This window comes from Triturus cristatus, chromosome 4_1 (assembly GCF_964204655.1).
Source record: "Triturus cristatus chromosome 4_1, aTriCri1.1, whole genome shotgun sequence".
Classification (NCBI taxonomy): Eukaryota; Metazoa; Chordata; class Amphibia; order Caudata; family Salamandridae; genus Triturus; species Triturus cristatus.
Genome location: NC_140585.1, coordinates 887,121,177 through 887,148,587, shown reverse-complemented (window position 1 = coordinate 887,148,587; position 27,411 = coordinate 887,121,177).

Here is a 27,411-nt window from a genome sequence, read left to right as displayed (position 1 = left end):
ATGCGGTTTGGTTAAAGCAATGAGCAATTGCTGTTCTCTTTTTGGACGAAGCTCCATAGATATAGATTCATAGGCCTTTATTGTCTTCACCACACATAACTTAGAGACCTGTGGAAGAAAAGGCTTTGACACAATCCTAGAATTACATTTTGTGCTTCTGGAAATATGAAAAGTCACTTAATCACGAGTAAATACTCTACCTGTTAAATCTGGAGCCAGACATCCGAAACTCAGAGGCATGATACCAAGCAGAGTAAGATAGCCAATTTTGCTGACAACTGTTTCCGTAATTTGAGGGCCATGATTTAAATAAATGTAAGACCTTATTAATGACCCATAGCGTAGAATACCTGGGTATAGGAGGAAAGGATAATCAAATACCCCTGAGAAGTTTACATACCAGTGGATGTTCCCTTGCTGGATGGCCATCCATCGGTACATGACCCGCCGAAATAGCTGACCTAAAGGTATTAATGGACATGAAAGCCAAACTCTCTGAGGACAAAGAGGTGAGGAAATTTAGAATGTGGACAATGTCTGACCCCAAGGGATCCACCTGCCGTTGCTGACACCAACCCAACCATCGAGACCAGGATGATTGTTATCTCTTATTCGTGCTGTTGGTCCAAGCTGACAGTCCAATGTTTATGGTAATCCACCATGCCCTGAGATAAAGGGACCCACTAGATCCAAGGGATGAGGATTCCCCAAGGGATCGTGGAGGAGAGCTGGAAAAAAGGGTAGAGGGATTGGAAAATCTGAAGAAAGTTCCATTACAACTGGAAACCAGACTTGAGACCTCCAAATTGAGGTGACCACCACTATGTCTGCTTGTTGTCTCTGGATCTGGGAGGACAGCCGCATGAGAATGGAGAACAGAGGGAATGCGTAACCGAACTCCATGCTCCAATCCTGTAAAAAGGCGTTGGTCGCTACCGCATTTGGATCTGGGCGCTATCTGCAATAGCGGTCTAATTGATGGTCTAGCCTTAAAGCAAAAAGATCCATTGTAAACGGACCCCACCAGGAATGAATACCCTGAAACATCCAGGAGTGTAGCTTCCATAGACTGGCATATTGCCAATGCCGGAAGTGCCAATCTACCACCTGATTGGATGTTCCCGGGAGCTGTTCCGCTGAGAACAAGATCTGATTAATTAAACAGTGATCCCAAAGGAATCGTGCTAGGTCTGAGAGGGTTTTGGACTTTGTTTCCCCTAAATGATTGATGTACCGGACAACCGCTACATCGCCCACCCCAATCTGAAGAGCTGGCATCTGAATCTATCTCCAGATTGGGTTGAGAGCCGAAAATCTCTCGTCCGTTTTAGTGGTCCACCACTGCAATTCCTTCATCACCTTTTTTAAGAGGGGAACAGACTGGAAGTAAGTGAACCCATCTGCAGATGAGACATTTTGAGGCGTTGTAACACCCGATAATGGAGAGGGCCCAGGAAAATGGCTTGTATGGCCGAGGACAGTAGGCCCACTTTTCAGGCAATTTGGCATAGAGAAGTTACAGGCTTGGCCAGAGTCCTCTTCAATTTGTCTGATCTTTGTCAGTTTCCCCAACAGAAGACTTAGGGTGGCTTCGACTGAATCCACTAAAAATACCAGGAACTGAATGGAATGATTTGGAATCAAAGAAGACTTCTGTTTGTAGATCACATACCCCAGGGACTCCAGCAGAGTGACCACTGCCTGCAGGTGAAGGGAAAGGCATTTTGGACACTGGTCCATAATAAGGATGTTGTCTAGGCATACTATCAACCGGAGACCCCGAGAACGCAAGTGTTCTATCACTCACTCAGCAACTGGGTGAAGCATTAAGGAGCTGAAGACAGACCAAAAGCAAAGCCGGTGAATTCCAACACTTGTGATTTCCATTGAAATTGAAGAAAACGCCTGTGAGGCGGAAAGATGGGAATTGTGAGATAGGCATCTTTTAGATCCAAGGGAACCATCCAGTCATTTGTCTGTACAAATCCCTGAGAAGATGGATACCTTCCATCTTGAAGTAGCGGTAAGCTAGCCACTCATTAAATTCCGTCAAATGTGTTACTGGGCGCTGGCCCCCATCTGCTTTTTCCACCAGAAAAAGATTGGGGAAGAATGTTGGTGCAATGGCACCCTTTTTTAAGGGTTGACCAATCTTCTTTTCTACTAAGAGTGTTAACTGTGGGAAAAAACCAGGGGAGTTGGTTTGTGGAGCTGATAAGGGGAGCCGTAGAGTTCTACATGGAAACCCTGCATGGTTTGGACAACCCACACATCCGTTGTAAGAGACTCCCAACCAGAGGCACAACTAGAGCCAAATTTTGGGGACGGGCTACTAAAAGTTTCCGGGGGGCTAATTCTTCCAGCAATAGGCAGAGTGGAGATTAAGGGGTGAATAAACAAGAAAGCCTTGTTAACATGTAAATGGTTTTTTAAAGGCCTGTGAAGTACTCGGGTAAGGCTGCAAGATAAGCTCAAAAACTGTCTGTGTATGTGCCTGGGAAGCTGTGTATGTGCCCAATGGGCGTTGCGCGCCTGCTCCCAACCATGAATGAACTATGCCACTCTCCCTCCAAGTTGTATCCCATTGGAAGATGTTAAACTCACCTGAAGCATTGTTGTGGGGCCCGTTGCCTCTGGAAGTTCCTTTAGAGCCTCGTTGTCGGGGGTAACTCCTGGTCAGATAAAAGGTGCCAAAATGGCTGGAATCTTGCCATTGTCCTCTATGGACGTTGGTACCCCTCTTGGAGGTCTGATGCAAGGAACTGCCATCTGAGCGCCCTCTACCTCGACTGGCGCTGGCAAAACACGGGGATTGAAAATTCTTTTAATGGAGGACTGAGGCTTATCAAGAGAATCAAAAGTGTTCACAAACTTCCCCAATTCGCGAATAAAAGATTCACCAAAAAGATTACACTGTGTGATGGAGCCTGCTTTGGATGTACCGAATGCACCCAGTTTCGGGTCTATTTTTTATCAAAAGAGACCTGCACCTCTCCATCGATATTGCACAGTTAGCAATCCGAAGGAAAATCAGATCCCTGAGAGGCCCTCAGATGCCGTAGCGTCCTCTACCATATCCAGGATTTTGGACAAGGGACCTACTATGTCCAACAATGTTTCGTGGTGTGCCTGCCAGGAACAATCTAGTCCCTTCTTGGGATTCCTTATAAACTTCAATAAAAAGTGGTCATATTTGAGTTAATCTCTGGAGTAAGAGCGACCCTGCCTTTTAGGGAGGGGTGAGGGCACTCCACTAAAAGGCGACTATGCATCTCCGTCTCCCTCAGCTTGCGTAAACGGGATGCAACAAATGAAGCCACTTTTGGAGCTGGGAACCACTCCGTAGAACGCAGGTGCAATAAATCATCTGGATCTAACCGATCCGAATCAGGATCCTGGGGAGGCGCATTTGCTACCACGTCACCCAGCGAGCCTGAGGGATGCCAAGACCTCGACCAATCTGGTTCCCCATCAGAGTTGTTCTGGAAGTTATCCCCGACTTGAGGTGCTGGGGGAAAGGGAGGAAGAGGGTCGGCTCCCGAGGTGCCAGGAGCTGGGTTTAGATTATCAGCATGGGCTGGCTGGGATTCTATAAATGCCTTCTTTAGGTGTACAAAGGCGTCTAGATCGGCTCGGGTCATCTGCATGTTTACGTTTAGTGACCTCTACTTGTGTCATTGGCTGACCTGGCGGTATGGGGTCTTGGGGCCTGGATGAGTCTTCCCTTGGGATAAGGGGGGTCTGGCACGGTTCTTCAATATGAAGGATTATCTGCTCCAAGGGCGCTATTACCTGAGCCACTGCATTAAGTATAGATGTGTCCATAACCTGCCAAAAATGGTCATCAATTTGGAGATAAGTAACCTCTTCCTCCTCTACACACTCCTCAGAGAAAAGCATCGATAATCAGTAACAGGAGGGCAGAGAATCATGAATAAAGGGGGATGCATGTGGGTCGGAAGAAAGGGAGAAGGGAAGCAGGAGACACATGCTGTAGGAGTAGGACACCAATTGTGTAGTGACAGTAGCCTGGGAGTGTATGTTAGGGAGACAGCTACCAGATATTAGCTTAGGAAGGGTGGGTTAGACAGAGAGCCTGTAAGTATATCAGACAGGTCAATTCTCTAAATTCGTCCGATAGGTACCGGATGCATGGTCCCCATGTCCTGTTAAACAGGGGGAGAGAGTGGGTTGCTACAGCTGTCACCTTCTACATGCCCAGCAAGTCCCAACGTTTGTGGAGCCAGTTAAGGTGTGTTGGAATCGTGTCTGAACCTCATCTGGAAAGCAAGATCTGTTTTGCGGCACCCGGTGCCAAAGTGATCGAGCGCCCGTTAATAGACTTCAGAGGGTACGTCAATGGGTTGGGGAGGCCCAATAAGACATAGCTGGGAAACCAGTGTCAAATATATCATGTAGCACCTTGTCCAAAATGAACCTATCTTGGGGGCATTTCCAAAGCAGACGGGTAAGAGTGCCTTCCTGCCCGCAGTGTCCCTCAGCATGCTTTGTCTTTATTTGTGTTCTACTGGGCGACCCTAGCTGGGGTAAAGCATCAGTAATGTGCAATCTTCAAGAACATCTAGAAGTGTCATGGGTAGATGTATGGGCACGATGAAAAATGTCGCTCCACTCCACCTCCCACCGGCGCCGAGCGGGTGACTTTGCCGGTATCTGTGGGTTGGTAAGGAAGGTGTATATATCCAAGGGAATGCTTTTCTCAAAGGACTGAGTAAGGAGCCATTTCTTGACTGGGGTAAGCCATCCACTGGCATGTGGGCGAAGCCAGGCCTGTGTCAGCCAGTGACAAAGGGTTATATATGGCCAGTGAGCTGTGGATGAGATTCCGAAGGTCGACTGGATTAAGAAGTCCATAAGGCCATCAACATCACATAGGTCACCTATCCTTTTGCTGTTCGCTTCTTACCAAACAGCAAACCTAGAACCGCTGTGCGCTGGCAGGAAATCTGGGTTATCTAAAATCTGCGTCTGGTGGGAGAGGGGGATGGATAGTCCCTTATGAAGCTGCACTTTGTCCCATACACCCACATCGGTTTAGAGCACTGGGGAAATACAAACATCAGCAGGCCGGTGTGGCTTCGGTAGTCATGGATCCTTCCAGATAGGAATGCCTGCCACTGCCTGGTCGATAAAGCACCAATGTTTTTCGGTACTAGGCAGAGACCACTCCACCATATATCACAGATGCGCTGCCTGATAAAAACATTTCAGATGAGGAACCCCCCAAGCTGCCCTCCGACTGAGAGAGATAGGCCTAAGACTTAGCCAACTATGCCTTTTTGCCAATCCACATAAAGTCCCTGGTGAGGGTCTGCAATTTATCAACAGCTGTGAAGAGGGCTGGAGAGGCAGGGTGTGCATCACGTATAAGATTCTCTGCAAAAGCGTCATCTTTACCACCACCAAGCAGCCCAGCCATGAAGGACCGTGACCCTTCCACCTGGATAGGTCTAAGAATGTGTTCCTCAGGAGCCCCTTGTAATTATGAACCACAGTATTTTCCGATATAGGGTGTATCTGCAACCCCAGATAGCTTATCCACTGGGAAGCCCAAGTGAGCGGGAACCCAGACTCAAGCTTGGCTAGTTCAGTCTGGGGGATGGTAAGGTTAAGAATAGAGGACTTCTGGAGGTTGGTCTTGAAACCAGAGGATTCCCTGAAGGCTGCCAGTTCCCCCATCACAGCTGGATGGGAGCCTTGAGCAGTTGATTTTCCTGTAGGAGACACATATCACATTTGGCCTCCCTGAGGAAGGACAAGAGTGCTGGGCATTTTACCGGTGTGTTAGGGCCCCAGACATTGAAGCTAAGGATCGTAATCATCTACAAGTAGTTGTGTGGAGGCCGGGGGGCGGGGGGTGGCAAGTGTGGCCAAGAATAGAACACAGATCCCAGACAGGAAGTCCTGCTATGTGGTGCCTGAAGTATGGGAAAGGGACTAGCGTCAGGCGGAGAGATGTGAAGAAAAACAAGTTAACAGTGTAGTTCCGCGCCTGGGAACATGGAGAACAAACATATCAGGGTCCATGTCACTGGCCATGTGAGTCTTCGATCACCAATTCAGGGCATCCGTGGAACTCTGCCGCTGTGGCTCAGCTACAGAGCAGAGAAGGAAGGGAGAAGCCGCCCCGGAAGTGGAGACTTTAAATAACGAGCAAAAAAGTATGGGCCCTCTAGAGGAGGAGCCGGTCAGAGGCTCATCGCTAGAATAGAATCTGATCCGCAGTTCTCAGTGACCGCTTTCTGCTTCCGTGGCGCTAATGTGACGCTGTAGCTGTTTGAGCTGCACAGCTCTTTCTTTGCGGCTCTCGGATGCAGAAGGTTTGTGCAGTGTTTTCTTTCTCTGTCGCTGAGAGCGGCACAGCTCTGTCGTGGTGGAGGCTGCGTCTCACAAGGGGCTGAGTTTCAGTGAGCATCGCCATCATAGCCATCAGTGACTGGGCTTCCTCCAATGTTCGGATGCCCTGCTTCTCGCTGTTCGAGAAAAACTGGAGCCGGAAGGTGTGGCCCCAATTGTACCTGATTCCCTTGTATCATAGAAGGTCCGTTAAAGGCCAAAGTGCCTTTTGGCCCTGCATAGTGATCGGAGAGAGGTCTTGGTACAGCCAGTCTGAGCCCCACAAATTCAATTTTAGATTTGTTTCACATGGCAGTCATAATAACCTCTTTTTGCCTGTAGTAATGTAGACATGTGAGGATGTACTGCACTTGATCAGGAGCCCAAGTTAGGCTGCCCCCTCGATGCGTGAGGTCGATAAGGATTTTGTGGTCTGCAAACTCTGGGGCTACATGTCAGAAAAGACAGGTGATGAAGTCTTCAAGTTTACCCAGTATCACTTGTAAGGGCACCCCTTTTATGCACATTTTGAAGCACCTAGATCTGTTTTCGAGATCTCCCAGTTGGTAATGGAGCTCTGTGTTCTTGTCTTGCAGCTCAAGGAGCTCCCGATGGTGTTCATCCAGCTCTGCTTCCCGGGAGTCATTGGTTTGTTCTAAGGAGAATGAACCCTTTGGCCCAGTTCACCAAGATCTCGTCGGAGGTCCTTCACCTCCATACCAATATCATGTTTAAGGGTTGCAAAGTCATCCAGTAAGATCCCAAACAGCTGCTCCAGGAATGCCAATTGAAGGAGGCGTTGTTACTCTGCGAGCCACTTATCATCGAATCCTCAGGTGGCGCTGGGGTTGAGTTCTCCCTGACGTGCACTAACTTCTTCGCCGGTGTTTTGGTAAACAGGTCTTTAAGCATAGTGTCTTTCTTCATGTTGCGTTGGGAAGACATGGTGGCGCAGCTGTCAGGCCCTCGCACCAGTTGAGACCAGGGAAGCAAGACAACAAACAGATAGTAGATGGAGATGAAATCATTCAGGGCCCCAGGCTCCACCAGGGTCGTGTCCAGCAAGTGAGTGCGTCAGCAATGGGGGCCGATAGTGACCTCCAGGCTGAACAGGGCTCTGCATTTCAAGCTGCACCGGTGGAAGCCTTGTGCACCAGCACTGGGATGTCCAGTGCATCTCTCAAAGTCCCCACTCTATCCTGAGCAAGGCCACTCCGGCGAACCCACTACTCGAATTTGGGGGCAGCATGTAGGGTGAGAGCACCAACCACGTGGCCCGGACACGACTGCGGGCACACAGGGCAGCAGAACCGTACAGATCTCTGCAGTAATGAGGAGCGTCCCGTGATACAACTCAGTCTGCTGATGGAAGGTGGTTAAAACAAGGCAGCTCTGCCCCACCTCACTTCTCAGGGGACCCACCAGGGAAATTCCAAGTCAGTCCAAATCCCATCGAGGTCCCCCCAGCTCAGAAGGTATCTCTGGTCTAAATGTGGAAGGGGTGTCCTGCCGGGATTGCTCACCGTAGCTCTGGAAGTCCGCGGGCTGCAAATGTGTGCAGGCCCACCAGTTCTGATCAGGCCCGTCAGACTGCATGTTTCCCCTTTTCAGGGTGGCCCCCAGCACTTGCCAATGCAGCCCCCAGGTCTAAGGAAAAGAAGGGGCCACAAGGCAGTAGGACAGGCTGGCCCGGCTATCGATCGGGATGCAGAAGGTCCACTGGGGACAGACCCTCGCCCCACGCCCTGCTGCCACTCACTGCACAGTTATCCAGTTGCAGTAGGCGTGGGTGGCCCTTGATGTGTAGGCACGGCTGCACACAGGCTGCAGGCAAGCAGTGGCAGGGTCCCGGACGGGGACCTAGTAAGCGCAGCTCTGGGGCTAACAAGGCGCAGTCTTCAGAGGACCTGCTCCTCCAAGCTTTCAGATTACATGGCCTGCAGCGACCTCCATATTGGAAGCGTGGTCGTCAAGCCACGCACCCACCATCTGTCTCAAAGCCACGATCTGCTCTAATGTGCGGAGGCTAGTGGCTCTGGAACATTTCTCTATACGAAGGGCCCCGGGGGATGTCAGGTTCTGCCCCAAGCAATGGCTGGACGGCAGAGCTATGTGAAGTTGGACTCACTCGGGCTCCATCTTGGAGCCTCCTTTCAGGGAAAATTTAAAACTCTAATTGGTCTTAGATATGGGATGGTATTGTACACCAAATGGCTGTATGGCACTGCACAAGTCCAATCTTCATCGCTGATCAACATTATTAGAAATTGGGTTACTGGTTGACTGGCGCATGAATCCTGGTCAAGCAGCAACCACAATCTTTGTCAGGATAAGACACACGCAAACCCCAAATTAACCTGTGCTCAACTCCTGGTGGCTTGGCACAGAGCTGTCAGGCTTAACTTAGAGGAAATGGGGAAAGTATTTGTGCAACACTTCAAACAGTAAAACAATGAAAACACCACACAAAAAGAATCTCACATCAGGTAGAACAATAGAGCAAACTTTAATAAATGAAGCAAGACCAAGACGATAACAATCCAATCAGTAGAACCGGAGTTATTAATTTTGATAGCTTTAAGTGAAAAAGGCACCAAATAGCACAAAGCACCAACTTGAGATATCTGGTTGCGCTGGACTGGGTCAAAGTCAAACGTTCAGGCTGACCACGATGGAGCGAAGGTTGTATACAGTCCCAGGTTAGTTCAACTGAAGGTTTATTTTCTCATGTTTTGTGCCAAGAGTCTTGCTCTCGTTGGAGAGGGTTGCAAAGAGAGTGTTGCGGGCAGCAGTTGGTGTGGTGCAAAGAACAGGCCAGGTGTTGCGGATGAGTGGGCTGGAGCTTTGCATTGGAGAGCCCCTGCGGGTTGTCGAGGCTGTTGTGTGAAGAGACAGACTGGTGGCTCGTGCTGATTTTTGGTGTGAGTGGCGCGGTTCTGGTGTGAACGGGCTGGTTCGCGGTTGTGAATAGCCCAAAACTTGATGTCACGAGCTCGAGAACCACACCAAGGGTCCAGGACCTGAGAGTCACTCTGGGGTCCTGAGTTCAAGAAGAATTTTCAGGTCCAGTTCTTCTTCCCCACACAAAAGGGCAGCAGGTCAGCACAGCATGGCAGCAATTCCAATAGAGCAGCAGTCGAGCAGAGTGGCAGTCCTTGCAGCAGCACAGTGGTCCATCTTCTTGGCAGAGTATCCACAAGTCTAGAAGTGTACTGAAGTGGTGGTGTCTGAGGTCCTTCTTTTATACACAGTTGTGCCTTTGGAGTGGGAAGAAGCTTCTAGAGGCATGCCATTGACATACACAGATGCCTTGCTTTTCCTGCCCTGCCTCCAGACTAACTACAGGGGATATGCAGTCCTTTGTTTGGAGTTAGGGCACAGCCTATCCAAGTGTAAAAGGGCTCCTCCTTCCCCTCCTGCCAGCCATGGCCCTTCCAGTCACACCTAAGCTCTTCATTGTGTGTGGCTGTCTAGGAGGAATACACAAAGCCCAACTGTCACCCACAGCCATCAATGTGACCAAAGACATGCTACAAGCGCCAAATGGCCAAGGCAAGAAAATACCAACGTTCTAATTGTTGCATTTTCAGAATTGTAATTTGAAATCTGACCACCAGAAGTTAGGATTTTAAATTAGGATTCCAGAGACACCAAACATGAACTGGTTATCTCTTCCCATATCGAAATAACACTTGTAAAATGTAATAAGGCAACTCCATTAGAGGTAGGTCTTGCAGTAGTGAAAAAAACGGATTTAAGAGTTTCTCACTACCAGGAGATGTAAATCTTAAAAGTCAATGTCCAACATTTAAAATACACTGCACCCTGCCATTCGGGCTGTCTAGGGCTTACCTTAAGAGTAACTTATCTATGAGAAAGGTAAGTTTGGCCTGGCAAAAGGTTTATTTTGCCATATCGACATGGCAAGTTAAAACTGCACACACAGGCTCTGCAATGGCATGCATGAGGGGGGTTGCATAATCGGTACTGCAGGCACGCTAGTAGCATTTAAATTACACACCCTTAGCACATGTAGTGCACTTTACTAGGGACTTATAAGTAAATTAAATATGCAAGTTGGGTCGAAGCCAGTGTTACGAGGGCATGACCAAGATGGCGGCGAGGTAGGACGCTCTGCCTTGTCACTCCTGCCCGTCGTCAGCCAGATCGCAACATCTACGTCAAGCTGCCTGGAACACCTGCGCTGAGGGTAACCGCAAAGGCGGGGCGGGTTTGTCCCTCTGGGGGAACTTTTGGCCGAAATGAAGCGAGACAGCAGAGCAGCCCGCAAAGAGGGCAGCCTCCTGCGTGAGGCATCGAAGACTGGCCCCCACAGTCAGAGACGAGGACCGAGGGAGGCAGCTCCAGGAGCAGCAAAAACAAACCGATAGGCCCAGTAGCGACATGCACCGGAGAAACCGGAGCCGGTGACGGGGATGGAGGCAGACCCCGCCAAAACATGCAGTGACGACTGACCCCAGGAGTGCAAAACCCCAAGGCCTAGCATGAGACCTGGGGGAGAGAACTTGGACCCTCAGGAACAGGCGAACAGCGCTGGACGCTCAGACCCGCATTTCCCCGAGGTGAGGAGCAGACTCGAAGCGGTTGATGGAGGGGCAAGGAGGGACCTACAGTAGTTGCATGCCCAAACCTTAAGAAAGTCCAGTGAGAGTGAAGGTTGGCGAAGGAGCTAGGCCACAGCATGACCCCGCTCTGCCGCAGTCACAGCGGCAAGCGACACCCCAGAGAGGGGGTACCGTAACTGCAGCAAAAGATGGTCGAGCGAGGAGGGGCCTACAGTAGCTGCACACCCGAATCTCGCACCCAGGCCCTGAATGAATTTATAGCCGAACCTTTTACTGTTGAGGAGGTCACGCTGGCTATTGATGCCCTAGCTGGAATCAAGGCGCCGGGCCTTGACGGATTGTCAGGGATATTCTATTAAACATTCAAAGACAGTTTGGCACCGCAGTTATTGGAGGTGTGCGCAAAGGGCTTGGAGGACGTCGTACTTCCCCCCTCTATGAGGGAGGCGGCTATTTCTTTATTTCTAAAACCAGGTAAGGAACCTACCAACTGCTCTTCATATCACCACATTTCGTTAATAAACTTCGATAACAAAATCCTGGCTAAAATGTTATCCTCTAGGTTGTCGCTGTTACTGGAGCAAATTCTCTCGCCTGTACAGTCAGGGTTCATTCCGCATAGGTCCACTGCATTAAATCTGCGCACCGTCTTTTCTGTCATCAATCGAATTGAGCCAAGTACTCCCGCAGCCATAGCCCTTCTTGACGTGGAGAAGGCCTTCGATTCACTGAAATGGCCATTTTTGGCACCCACACTCCGTAAATTGGGCATCCCGGGCAACTTCCTTGCCCTGATCGCGCTGCTCTATTTTGTCCCCACTGCCCGGCTTCGAGTAAATGGCTCCTCATCCTTCGCAATCTCGATTTCCCGTGGGACCCGGCAGGGCTGCCCTTTGTCCCCTTTGCTTTTTATGGTAGCCATGGACCTTCTGGTTCGCCATTTACAAGAAAAACACGTTTCGAGGCTTGCAGTTTCAATCGGGGCCTCTGCTGATGTCCATGTACGTGGACGATATTCAACTTTTTATTAGATATTCCAACCCCAATTTTCAGCCTCTAATAGATGAGATTAGCCGCTTTGGTGCCATGTCCGGGCTACGTATTAACTGGGGAAAATTGGTGATGTTCCCGATTACTGACGCAGCCACTACAAATAAGACAGAGTTCCCGCTCAGATGGGCAGGCGACACAGGGACAAGGAACAAGTTATTCGCCTGAAGTATGGGTATACATTTACATAGGGACAAGTAACAGGTTATTCACCTGAACTATGGGCCGGCGATAGAGCAATATACCGCGCAAGTCGAAAGGTGGATTCAATTACCTCTCTCACTGGCTGAGCGTATCGCCGTTATCAAAATGAACATCTTGCCGCAATTTCTATACCTATTCGTTAATACACCTATCCCACTCACAAATACCTTTTTTCCCAACTGCAGGGTTTGCTAAGACAGCTGGTATGAGTGAGACGTAGACCACGAATAGCTTGGGACACCTTGACACTACCGTACAACTGGGGAGGGTTTGCAGTTTCGGATTTATAGCTCTACTTTCTGGTGGTGCAGTCCCAATTTGTAAATAACTGGTTCCATACCGATGCTCGTATACCGTACGCGAAACCCGAACGTCACTTGGCTGCTCCTGTTCCACTGGAATCTCTGTTTCCTACCAGTTTGCCACTTGATCCCCATGACAATCAACCCCTTTCAACTACGTGCTGGGCTTCGCCAAAACTCCTAACTTTACTAATACTAAACTGAGCTAAAATCCTAAACTTACTACTTTTGGTATTCACAGAAGGCATTTAGTAGTAGTACAGTTAGGGCTCCTAACTTTACTACTACTAAATGCCTTTTGTGAATACCGAAAGTTGTAAAGTTAGGATTTTGTCTCAGTTTAGTAGTAGTAAAGTTAGGAGTCCTAACTTTACTACTACTAAATGCCTTCTGTGAATACCAAAAGTAGTAAGTTTAGGATTTTATCTCAGATTAGTTCTGTGAATCGGCCCCTTGGAGTAAAAGTAACAGTTTGAACGATCTCTTTTCCAAGGAGCAAATCACTCTAATGTCCAAAACTGCACCAATTTATTTTATCTTTAGTATATGGTAGTGTTTATTATATTACTTATACTTCCTATGTATTATATGTATTGTTCCAAAACTGCTTATGGCCACGATTTGTGTTCTCATGGCTTTTATTCGAAAACTAACTCCGCCACATCAGTTTCTGCCTTAAGCCCAGGGAAACCTGCATAAAATGGGTTGTAGCAGATAGAGTTTGAAAATTATCCAATTGCCATAGATAATAGCAGGTATTATCCTGTGAGAAGTGTTGACTTTGTTTTTTGAAAATAAATGCTATGCATTAATGAAAGAATTGAATGCTAACTTAGCAATGGTCGACCTCATACTTCATTTTGTCTGTGATGATTGCTGCCAGTATTCTGCATCACGTGGACAAAGTGGTATTTTTCTGTCCCAGTAGAACATTTTTTAATTGTGTTTTCACAGGCAAGACAACAACCGTCACAAGAATATTTAAAAGCTGTTTTCCAGGAATTGTACATGTTCAAGGTTTCAATTTGAACACAAGTTGGTCGCACACTGCTCGTCACACCAGCAAGTTGCCCCAAAGGACTGTGGTGAATGTAGTGGCGACGGCGTGTACGCCTATGCCACGATGTGTAAAAGGAAAAAAGTATGTGTTGCATTTAGCCATCCCTGGACACGTGTTTCGAGGTAGTTGCCTCTCGTCAGCAGGGAGCAGGACAATGTAAAGGGGTGCCGAGTGGACTGCCAAAATGTAATTAAAACAGGTCAAATACCTCTCATGGCGCGCAGGTGCAGAACCAGGGCTCGTCAGCCCGATAGCTCACGGGAGCCGTAACAATTTGAACACAAGTTGGTCGCACACTGCTCGTCACACCAGCAAGTTGCCCCAAAGGACTGTGGTGAATGTAGTGGCGACGGCGTGTACGCCTATGCCACGATGTGTAAAAGGAAAAAAGTATGTGTTGCATTTAGCCATCCCTGGACACGTGTTTCGAGGTAGTTGCCTCTCGTCAGCAGGGAGCAGGACAATGTAAAGGGGTGCCGAGTGGACTGCCAAAATGTAATTAAAACAGGTCAAATACCTCTCATGGCGCGCAGGTGCAGAACCAGGGCTCGTCAGCCCGATAGCTCACGGGAGCCGTAACAATTTGAACACAAGTTGGTCGCACACTGCTCGTCACACCAGCAAGTTGCCCCAAAGGACTGTGGTGAATGTAGTGGCGACGGCGTGTACGCCTATGCCACGATGTGTAAAAGGAAAAAAGTATGTGTTGCATTTAGCCATCCCTGGACACGTGTTTCGAGGTAGTTGCCTCTCGTCAGCAGGGAGCAGGACAATGTAAAGGGGTGCCGAGTGGACTGCCAAAATGTAATTAAAACAGGTCAAATACCTCTCATGGCGCGCAGGTGCAGAACCAGGGCTCGTCAGCCCGATAGCTCACGGGAGCCGTAACAATTTGAACACAAGTTGGTCGCACACTGCTCGTCACACCAGCAAGTTGCCCCAAAGGACTGTGGTGAATGTAGTGGCGACGGCGTGTACGCCTATGCCACGATGTGTAAAAGGAAAAAAGTATGTGTTGCATTTAGCCATCCCTGGACACGTGTTTCGAGGTAGTTGCCTCTCGTCAGCAGGGAGCAGGACAATGTAAAGGGGTGCCGAGTGGACTGCCAAAATGTAATTAAAACAGGTCAAATACCTCTCATGGCGCGCAGGTGCAGAACCAGGGCTCGTCAGCCCGATAGCTCACGGGAGCCGTAACAATTTGAACACAAGTTGGTCGCACACTGCTCGTCACACCAGCAAGTTGCCCCAAAGGACTGTGGTGAATGTAGTGGCGACGGCGTGTACGCCTATGCCACGATGTGTAAAAGGAAAAAAGTATGTGTTGCATTTAGCCATCCCTGGACACGTGTTTCGAGGTAGTTGCCTCTCGTCAGCAGGGAGCAGGACAATGTAAAGGGGTGCCGAGTGGACTGCCAAAATGTAATTAAAACAGGTCAAATACCTCTCATGGCGCGCAGGTGCAGAACCAGGGCTCGTCAGCCCGATAGCTCACGGGAGCCGTAACAATTTGAACACAAGTTGGTCGCACACTGCTCGTCACACCAGCAAGTTGCCCCAAAGGACTGTGGTGAATGTAGTGGCGACGGCGTGTACGCCTATGCCACGATGTGTAAAAGGAAAAAAGTATGTGTTGCATTTAGCCATCCCTGGACACGTGTTTCGAGGTAGTTGCCTCTCGTCAGCAGGGAGCAGGACAATGTAAAGGGGTGCCGAGTGGACTGCCAAAATGTAATTAAAACAGGTCAAATACCTCTCATGGCGCGCAGGTGCAGAACCAGGGCTCGTCAGCCCGATAGCTCACGGGAGCCGTAACAATTTGAACACAAGTTGGTCGCACACTGCTCGTCACACCAGCAAGTTGCCCCAAAGGACTGTGGTGAATGTAGTGGCGACGGCGTGTACGCCTATGCCACGATGTGTAAAAGGAAAAAAGTATGTGTTGCATTTAGCCATCCCTGGACACGTGTATCCTCGAAACACGTGTCCAGGGATGGCACACGCTATTCACACTTGCACTCACGACACGAGCATAGGTGTACTCGCCGACGCTGACTACAGGGACCACAGTTCTTTGGGGGTAACACGCAGGTAGGTCAGCAGTGTGCGACCATTTTGGATTAGTTATTTATTGGCTCTTTGAGCCGGGAAGCCGACGGGCTTAGGTTACGCACCTGCGTTGCTACGAGAGGTACATACCTGATAATGATTTTAGCAGCCTACACAGCAACCCTGCACTCTTTCCTACTCCCTGCTGACGAGAGGCAACAACCTCGAAACACGTGTCCAGGGATGGCACACGCTATTCACACTTGCACTCACGACACGAGCATAGGTGTACTCGCCGACGCTGACTACAGGGACCACAGTTCTTTGGGGTAACACGCAGGTAGGTCAGCAGTGTGCAACCATTTTGGATTAGTTATTTATTGGCTCTTTGAGCCGGGAAGCCGACGGGCTTAGGTTACGCACCTGCGTTGCTACGAGAGGTACATACCTGATAATGATTTTAGCAGCCTACACAGCAACCCTGCACTCTTTCCTACTCCCTGCTGACGAGAGGCAACAACCTCGAAACACGTGTCCAGGGATGGCACACGCTATTCACACTTGCACTCACGACACGAGCATAGGTGTACTCGCCGACGCTGACTACAGGGACCACAGTTCTTTGGGGTAACACCCAGGTAGGTCAGCAGTGTGCGACCATTTTGGATTAGTTATTTATTGGCTCTTTGAGCCGGGAAGCCGACGGGCTTAGGTTACGCACCTGCGTTGCTACGAGAGGTACATACCTGATAATGATTTTAGCAGCCTACACAGCAACCCTGCACTCTTTCCTACTCCCTGCTGACGAGAGGCAACAACCTCGAAACACGTGTCCAGGGATGGCACACGCTATTCACACTTGCACTCACGACACGAGCATAGGTGTACTCGCCGACGCTGACTACAGGGACCACAGTTCTTTGGGGTAACACGCAGGTAGGTCAGCAGTGTGCGACCATTTTGGATTAGTTATTTATTGGCTCTTTGAGCCGGGAAGCCGACGGGCTTAGGTTACGCACCTGCGTTGCTACGAGAGGTACATACCTGATAATGATTTTAGCAGCCTACACAGCAACCCTGCACTCTTTCCTACTCCCTGCTGACGAGAGGCAACAACCTCGAAACACGTGTCCAGGGATGGCACACGCTATTCACACTTGCACTCACGACACGAGCATAGGTGTACTCGCCGACGCTGACTACAGGGACCACAGTTCTTTGGGGTAACACGCAGGTAGGTCAGCAGTGTGCGACCATTTTGGATTAGTTATTTATTGGCTCTTTGAGCCGGGAAGCCGACGGGCTTAGGTTACGCACCTGCGTTGCTACGAGAGGTACATACCTGATAATGATTTTAGCAGCCTACACAGCAACCCTGCACTCTTTCCTACTCCCTGCTGACGAGAGGCAACAACCTCGAAACACGTGTCCAGGGATGGCACACGCTATTCACACTTGCACTCACGACACGAGCATAGGTGTACTCGCCGACGCTGACTACAGGGACCACAGTTCTTTGGGGTAACACGCAGGTAGGTCAGCAGTGTGCGACCATTTTGGATTAGTTATTTATTGGCTCTTTGAGCCGGGAAGCCGACGGGCTTAGGTTACGCACCTGCGTTGCTACGAGAGGTACATACCTGATAATGATTTTAGCAGCCTACACAGCAACCCTGCACTCTTTCCTACTCCCTGCTGACGAGAGGCAACAACCTCGAAACACGTGTCCAGGGATGGCACACGCTATTCACACTTGCACTCACGACACGAGCATAGGTGTACTCGCCGACGCTGACTACAGGGACCACAGTTCTTTGGGGTAACACGCAGGTAGGTCAGCAGTGTGCGACCATTTTGGATTAGTTATTTATTGGCTCTTTGAGCCGGGAAGCCGACGGGCTTAGGTTACGCACCTGCGTTGCTACGAGAGGTACATACCTGATAATGATTTTAGCAGCCTACACAGCAACCCTGCACTCTTTCCTACTCCCTGCTGACGAGAGGCAACAACCTCGAAACACGTGTCCAGGGATGGCACACGCTATTCACACTTGCACTCACGACACGAGCATAGGTGTACTCGCCGACGCTGACTACAGGGACCACAGTTCTTTGGGGTAACACGCAGGTAGGTCAGCAGTGTGCGACCATTTTGGATTAGTTATTTATTGGCTCTTTGAGCCGGGAAGCCGACGGGCTTAGGTTACGCACCTGCGTTGCTACGAGAGGTACATACCTGATAATGATTTTAGCAGCCTACACAGCAACCCTGCACTCTTTCCTACTCCCTGCTGACGAGAGGCAACAACCTCGAAACACGTGTCCAGGGATGGCACACGCTATTCACACTTGCACTCACGACACGAGCATAGGTGTACTCGCCGACGCTGACTACAGGGACCACAGTTCTTTGGGGTAACACGCAGGTAGGTCAGCAGTGTGCGACCATTTTGGATTAGTTATTTATTGGCTCTTTGAGCCGGGAAGCCGACGGGCTTAGGTTACGCACCTGCGTTGCTACGAGAGGTACATACCTGATAATGATTTTAGCAGCCTACACAGCAACCCTGCACTCTTTCCTACTCCCTGCTGACGAGAGGCAACAACCTCGAAACACGTGTCCAGGGATGGCACACGCTATTCACACTTGCACTCACGACACGAGCATAGGTGTACTCGCCGACGCTGACTACAGGGACCACAGTTCTTTGGGGTAACACGCAGGTAGGTCAGCAGTGTGCGACCATTTTGGATTAGTTATTTATTGGCTCTTTGAGCCGGGAAGCCGACGGGCTTAGGTTACGCACCTGCGTTGCTACGAGAGGTACATACCTGATAATGATTTTAGCAGCCTACACAGCAACCCTGCACTCTTTCCTACTCCCTGCTGACGAGAGGCAACAACCTCGAAACACGTGTCCAGGGATGGCACACGCTATTCACACTTGCACTCACGACACGAGCATAGGTGTACTCGCCGACGCTGACTACAGGGACCACAGTTCTTTGGGGTAACACGCAGGTAGGTCAGCAGTGTGCGACCATTTTGGATTAGTTATTTATTGGCTCTTTGAGCCGGGATGCCGACGGGCTTAGGTTACGCACCTGCGTTGCTACGAGAGGTACATACCTGATAATGATTTTAGCAGCCTACACAGCAACCCTGCACTCTTTCCTACTCCCTGCTGACGAGAGGCAACAACCTCGAAACACGTGTCCAGGGATGGCACACGCTATTCACACTTGCACTCACGACACGAGCATAGGTGTACTCGCCGACGCTGACTTCAGGGACCACAGTTCTTTGGGGTAACACGCAGGTAGGTCAGCAGTGTGCGACCATTTTGGATTAGTTATTTATTGGCTCTTTGAGCCGGGAAGCCGACGGGCTTAGGTTACGCACCTGCGTTGCTACGAGAGGTACATACCTGATAATGATTTTAGCAGCCTACACAGCAACCCTGCACTCTTTCCTACTCCCTGCTGACGAGAGGCAACAACCTCGAAACACGTGTCCAGGGATGGCACACGCTATTCACACTTGCACTCACGACACGAGCATAGGTGTACTCGCCGACGCTGACTACAGGGACCACAGTTCTTTGGGGTAACACGCAGGTAGGTCAGCAGTGTGCGACCATTTTGGATTAGTTATTTATTGGCTCTTTGAGCCGGGAAGCCGACGGGCTTAGGTTACGCACCTGCGTTGCTACGAGAGGTACATACCTGATAATGATTTTAGCAGCCTACACAGCAACCCTGCACTCTTTCCTACTCCCTGCTGACGAGAGGCAACAACCTCGAAACACGTGTCCAGGGATGGCACACGCTATTCACACTTGCACTCACGACACGAGCATAGGTGTACTCGCCGACGCTGACTACAGGGACCACAGTTCTTTGGGGTAACACGCAGGTAGGTCAGCAGTGTGCGACCATTTTGGATTAGTTATTTATTGGCTCTTTGAGCCGGGAAGCCGACGGGCTTAGGTTACGCACCTGCGTTGCTACGAGAGGTACATACCTGATAATGATTTTAGCAGCCTACACAGCAACCCTGCACTCTTTCCTACTCCCTGCTGACGAGAGGCAACAACCTCGAAACACGTGTCCAGGGATGGCACACGCTATTCACACTTGCACTCACGACACGAGCATAGGTGTACTCGCCGACGCTGACTACAGGGACCACAGTTCTTTGGGGTAACACGCAGGTAGGTCAGCAGTGTGCGACCATTTTGGATTAGTTATTTATTGGCTCTTTGAGCCGGGAAGCCGACGGGCTTAGGTTACGCACCTGCGTTGCTACGAGAGGTACATACCTGATAATGATTTTAGCAGCCTACACAGCAACCCTGCACTCTTTCCTACTCCCTGCTGACGAGAGGCAACAACCTCGAAACACGTGTCCAGGGATGGCACACGCTATTCACACTTGCACTCACGACACGAGCATAGGTGTACTCGCCGACGCTGACTACAGGGACCACAGTTCTTTGGGGTAACACGCAGGTAGGTCAGCAGTGTGCGACCATTTTGGATTAGTTATTTATTGGCTCTGTGAGCCGGGAAGCCGACGGGCTTAGGTTACGCACCTGCGTTGCTACGAGAGGTACATACCTGATAATGATTTTAGCAGCCTACACAGCAACCCTGCACTCTTTCCTACTCCCTGCTGACGAGAGGCAACAACCTCGAAACACGTGTCCAGGGATGGCACACGCTATTCACACTTGCACTCACGACACGAGCATAGGTGTACTCGCCGACGCTGACTACAGGGACCACAGTTCTTTGGGGTAACACGCAGGTAGGTCAGCAGTGTGCGACCATTTTGGATTAGATGTTCAAGGTTTCACCTAGTTGTCCTATAAGAAGCACACAAAATTTAGCAATGTTTATGAGCGACTTTGAAAATATATATTTTCTTGAAACTGTTTCACACTAGTACATTTTGATTGCTTTATTCTATGGGAACCGTGTACAACTGGTTTGAATGTATGGAATTCAGTGTTCAGTACTGTATAAAAATGCACAGCAGCAGCCGACTCAGGTAAGCGCGGTGAGGGGGGGCAGGGCGAGGCAGGGGGGGGAGCCGACAGATGACGGAATAGGTATTATTTATTTATTTAATTATACCTATTCCGTCGTCTTGTCGACACACAAGCATGAACATATGGAGAATATTTATATGAAAGCTGCTAAGACTATTTGCAAAGGAGAGAAGTTGCTGCCTAAAGGCTCGCGTGCCAGAGAGATGATAGCACAGATAGGGTTGTATATGTGGATGAAGCTCAAACAATGGCATATGAATACAGAGAAAGATAGATATATGCAATTCCCTTCACACTGCACTTTTCTTACTTGAGTATCTGAGGTAATGAATTCATGAGACGAAGCCCCAACTCAGACCTACATAATTCGAAGCTTTGAATATGTGGGAACAAGTAGCAAATACAAAGGCGCAAGAGAGGTATGTAATTCAGACACAAGACAAAATTAGCAATTGGTTGGAAGCATAATGTATTGAGAGACATGTAATGGGAAGACGTGATAGATACAGAAGGTGCTTACCCTGCGATTGTGGGTGAAACATTAGAACAGGTGAAATCCCCTTCCAAGAAAAAGCAGGAGAATGATTCAGAGACTGACTGACTGACTGTAGATGCAAGCTTACCTCCAATATATACAAATTCCAGTACTCCTCAAACACCAGGAGTTCAAGGTATTCCCCCAATTCCTGCAGTCCTCAGATTTTAGAAAGCACAAGCATTTTCCTGATGCAGATATTTACGAGCTTGCCCCAGGTAAAAGTAAATGTGAGCACCCCACAGACTCCAGCAAACCTAGTCGTCCACCATACATTTGAGCCCTCGGAGAGAGTATTAACTGATGCAGGAATAGGGCCATTGCGGCTGCGGCACCCGAATCATCACGTCAGCCTAAAGAAAATGTTCCCCACAAGATTAAAAGATTAATGTTGTGCAGTAGAAGATTGTGCTTGAGAAGATTGTGAAGGAAAAGCTTGGTATAGATTTTCTGAAACACTCTGGTAAGAGTAAAGTGTTGTAAATGAGAAATGAAGCTGTTAGAATTGCACGGCAGGCATACACAAAGATGGAGGAGTTTGGGTTTGATTAGTCATAAAGGAAAACGTTACGAAAGAACTTCAGAATGACTGTTGTGATAAGAATTACAAGACAATAAAACTGCAAGGCTTGAAATTGCATGTCAAGGAATTGGTGAATAGTATCGGAGTGGGTAGATTTAGAAAAATATAGAGAGCTATGGTCAACAAAGGAAAAGTCAAAAGTGAGAAAGAAGAGGGTGGAGATCGAAAGTGAGAAAAGGGGCAACACTGATGGTGCAGAAGCAAATGAAGTTCTTTTAAGAGAGGTACAGGGAGGAGCATAGCAGTGCTTAATTTGTCAAATATTAAGTGCCAGGGCTCTGACAAGGAGGCCACGGCAGCTTGCACCACACATCGTCATTGCTGCCAAAACAACTACTAACCATCTATCTCACAATTAAATGCGACAGTTCAGATTATTCCAGGTCTTCAAAGCTAAAGGAATGGCTGGGGAAGCAGGTATTAGCAATTTTGTGTGCATATTGTTTTCCTAAACAACTGTTATACTGCTCATCTCTAAATTACATGATCAGCGCCGCCTTGTGACAGACTGTCCTAAGTGTGGTGTTGACAATTAGGTGCCGGCGCCAAGCACCAGAAACCAATTAAGTGCAGGTGCTCAGCACCGGAAAGCACCAGCTCAAATTAAGCACTAGAGCATACATGCACATTCCATAGACTTGAAAAGACTTTTTTCATTTCACAAAAACCCTTCCAATGTTGAGAGAGAAGCCACACATATGCTACAACCAGATGCATAGAATTGTGACTATTATGAAGGTCTTGTGGGAGGACGTAGACTTTGAGGTGGTGGTTCCCAAGGATTTGTGGACAGAGTGTAAGAGAGATGTAGATTGGCCTACTCAAGAGCCTGACAGAGTTGTGAATACTAATGCCCCTTCTCTTTTGGTCAAAGCTAAATATTATGCTGTGATTGCATTTTGTAAAACAAAGGTACCCCAGAAGGAAATAAATTGGCCAAAGATTTTGAGAACAATGCAGGATCTGATTGTTGAAAATGTGAAATGATTTGTCTCGACCTTTGTTCTTGGTTAGCACCCGAAGATTAGCGCTCAGCTACAACAGAATATGATTTGTTGGCAAACAAATGATCACAATGAGATCCTTCAGTATGCAAAATACTGAAATTATACTCAAAATGTAAAGCAGAGAAAATTTAGGGAGAGGTTTATGATAGCACAGACAAAGTTGGCACTGAATGGTGGTCTGAGACGTTCAGTGACGATGGATTCAGGTCTTGATCCTGCATTTTGCATGCAACGGAGTCGCTATTCAGTAAGCACAAGGAGGGAATGTAGTCCCACAGGGGAAAGGCAGAGGAGACGTAGGTACGAATATTAGTGCTTTGAATAATGTGACTCCTTGCCACTTCTGCAATAAGGTCGGTCACTGGAAGGGAGAATGCAGATTGAATCCTGACAGAGTAAAATTTGATGCTTAGATACAGACTACCATGCCGAAAGATGGGGTGATGCAAGTAGGAATGCCAATACTGAAGGCCCCTATGTAAACCATATAGGACCAGAAATACCGTGGGACAAATGTGCTCCGGTTAGATGGTGAGGTGAATGGCCACCCCATATTATTCTTGATCGGTATTGGAGATACCAACTCGACCATTAGAACATTCAGGTCCCAAATCTACCCCTCTCGGGAAAAGAGATTCAAGTTGTAGGCATCACAAATAAGCAGCGTAAAAACAAAGACTTAGCTCCAGTTCTAGGGAAAATAGGGTCAATCAGAGATAACCACCAATTTGTGATTTATAATTCATGTCCTGTGAATTTATTGGGAAGGGCCTTGCTCTGTAAATTAAATTGTGTGATCTACTCCATGCCAGAAGTTGTGGAAATGAAGATTCAGGCAGCTGATGCAGAATTCAAAATGAAGTCCCAAAAGTTAGCATTCAAAGGCTTTGCCCAGTCCTCACACAGGAGGATTTACCCCTTGATTTAAAGGAGACAGTGAAAAAAAGAAGTATGAGATTCCTCAGGAAAAGAAATTGAACTATTTAAAAATACAAAACTTTGGAAATCAATTTGAGGCGAGATGCAATCTTTCCACAGACACCCCAATACACACTCTTATCAGATACAATAGCTGGTATAATGCCTATCATTGAGGGCATGTCTGAAGGAAGTCATTGGGAGTCCAAGTAACTCTCCCATAATGGCCATCTAGAAACAGAACAAAAATTGGAGGATAGTGCAGGATCTTTGAAAAAGAAACATGGTGTCCCTTCCGTGCTGTTCGGTGGTATGGAATCCTGCTCTTATCCTTTTCCAAATTCCCTCTGATGGCGAGTGGTTTATAGTCATTGATTTGTGTCAAGCATTCTTTTCTATTCCTCTACATGAGGCCAGCCAATACCTTTTTACATTCAGATTCCAGGATAAAACTCTTGTGTGATGTTGAGGTCCTCATGCATATACAGGAAGCCTCTCATTATTTAACCAGATACTGAAGAAAAATCTAGAGACCTGATGGTTGCCTTGCAGTTTGACATTGATGGAGTACATCGATAATCTGCTTGTGGTATCTGTGGCCAAAGAAGCCTGCAGGAAGAGCACACTTGTTTTGCTCAGCTATCTTGCTGGCAATTGACACAAGCTTTCCCCTAACAAATTGCAGTACTATCAGGAGAAAGTCCATTATCTAGGGCATCAAATTGTGTAAGGAAGGAGGTGAGTGTCGCACGAGTGCATCTCCACAGTCTTAAGAATTAATTCCCCTACACTCAGAGGAAGGTAAGAATGTTTTTGGGAATGGTGGGATACTGTTGCCAGTGGATTCCCAACTTTTTCCCGGTGGTGAAACCTTTACAGAGGCTCACACACAATAACATCAGTTAGCAGGTACCATTTGATGAAGAGTGCATGGAAGCCTTCCTGGTGCTCAGAAACTTACTTTTCAGCGCACCCACTCTAGGAATGCCAGACTACACTAAGCAGTTTTCTTTGTACTGTCATAAATGCAATTGGCTCATGCTGCCTGTGCTGGCACAGACCCATGGAAAAGCTAAATGGGCAGTGGCATGCTTATAAGCAACTCTCGATCCAGTGGCTGCCGTGCTGCCTGGTTGTCCAAAATCAGTCACTGCTGTCAGTCTGAGCATACAGCAGAGCGAGGGCAGCGTGATCGGTTATCCGTTCATTGTGATGTCCCTCCATTCAATTGAAATCCTCTTGACCCACTCTCAAACTCAACACATGACGAATAGCTGTCTTACCAAGTATGAACAGGTAATATTAGCAGCTGAAACCCTGTCATTAAGGCACTGCAATGAGCTTAATGCTCCTTAACGTTTGCCCATTCCTGACAGTGATTCTGAATGCAGTGAGCTCAACCATATGACAAAGCAGAGCACTAAGCCAAACCAGACATTCAGGATGTACCACTCTAAGAGCTTGACCACATATTATTCATAGATGGCTTATTTTTGAGAGAAAGACCCAGAATTCTGAGAGCAGCATATGCCGTATGCTCAATTGGGGTGGCGTGGTGAGCAAAAGAACGATGGATTATACCCAGATCTTTGTGAATGTGGGTGAATGTTTGCATTGTTCAGCATTGTGTCCATCATTTGTTCCTTTTGCATTTGTCACCCTAAGTGGGAAGGGTATGCCCAGACGTGGGTCCCATGCCTACTGCACCAATGGATTCAAGCTAGGCTGGCTTATGTGGGGTGATGCCCCAAAACCGGTTGCAGTATGCTTGTTTCCGGTCCAGGGAGGACCTGGCATGTTAGTTCGGGCCGGACTGTTCCCATGATAAACAGGGTCAAGACTGATTTTCAAATGGCTGAGTCCAAACTGGGGTGGCGCGGTGAGCAAAAGAATGATGGATTATACCCAGATCTTTGTGACTGGGGGTGAATATTTGCTTTGTCCAGCATTCCGTCTATCATTTGTTCCTTTTGCATTTGTCGCCCTAAGTGGGAAGGGTATGCCAGACGTGGGTCCCGTGCTCACTGCACCACTGGATTCAAGCTATACTGGCTGCTGAGGGGTAATGCCCCAGAACCAGTCTCAGTATGCTTGTTTCCGGTCCAGTAGAGGACCTGGCTTGGCAGTTCGGGCTGGACTGTTCCCATGAGGAACAGGGTCAAGACTGATTTCCATATGGCTGGGTCAAACTGTGGTGGCATGGTGAGCAAAAGAACGATGGATTATACCCAGATCTTTGCGACTGGGGTTGAATTGTTCAGCATTTCGTCAACTATTCGTTCCTTTTGCATTTGCACAACGAATGGAATAGTGGAAGCATCTAAATTGTGCCATGTAATCTCCGCACAAGGAGCTGAGTATATAGCATTAACAAGGGCATTGTGCATATCTGATAGGCTGAGGGTTACCATTTATATCGATAGCCAGTATGGATTTGGCGTGGTGCATGACTTCGGACATCTATAGTCACACAGAGGCTTTTTTTGACCTTCTATTGTGCTCCTATAAGAAACAGCATGTATGTTACAAATTTGTTACATGCACTCTAATTGCTCAGGGAAACAGTCATGAAGTGTGCTGCCTATAAGACTGGCTATTATTTTTTCACCACTGTGAATCGTTATGGAGATGAGATGGCCAGCTATTGGGCATTTGAGTCCATCACATTTCACTTCGGTGAACAATGCAATGATTAAAATTACATTGTCCCAGCCATGTTGTTAACTATTGTGCAGACCTTTAGTAAGCTTCAGGGGCTTCAAAACGAGGTTCCTGAAATTGAGAAAGAAAAATGGGAAAGGACACTTTGCTTGAAAGATGCTAGTGAGATCTGGGTGTCTAATGATGGTAAACCAATTCTGCCCCATTCAATACTGCAAGTTATGGTTCGACATTTACATGGCCCGACACACGTTGGCAGGGCTGGAATGGTGCAGCTGAATGGTACTGGTAAACCACACTTCCATGTCATATGCAAAAACAACAATTGATGGACAGAATGCAGAACAATGTCATACATTCACCCTAGTACAGAGATCTGGGCCTAAATCCATTGTTTTTTTGCTCACCATGCCTGTCCAGTTTGAACCCAGCCATATGCAAATCAGTCTTGACCCTGTGCCTCATGGGAACAGTCCAGCCCGAACTGCCAAGCCAGGTCCTCCCTGGACTGGAAACAAGCACCCTAGGACCGGTTTTGGGGTTTCACCCCTCTTCAGCCAGGATAGCTTGATTCCAGTGGCATGGAGAGCACGGGACCCACGTCTGGGCATACCCTTCCCACTCGGGGTGACAAATGCAAAAACAACAATGGATGGACAGAATGCAGAACAATGTCATACCGCTTTGTTCGCCATAAGTTGGCAGGGTATGCTCAGACGTGAGTCCCTTGCTCACTTTGCCACTGGATTCAAGCAAGCCTGGCTGAAGACGGCTGAAATGCCAGAAACCGGTCCTAGGAAGCTTGTTTCCGGTCCAGGGAAGGCATGGCTTGGCAGTTCGGGCTGGACTGTTCCCATGAGGAACATGGTCAGACTGATTTGCATATGGCCATGTCGGAACTGGGGTGGCAGAGTGGGCTAAAGAACGGTGATGGATCAAACCCAGAACTGTTGACTGGGTGTGAGTGTTTGATTGGTTCTGATGCTCCGTCCATCACCACCCCCTTTTGTACCGCTTTGTTCGCCATAAGTTGGCAGGGTATGCT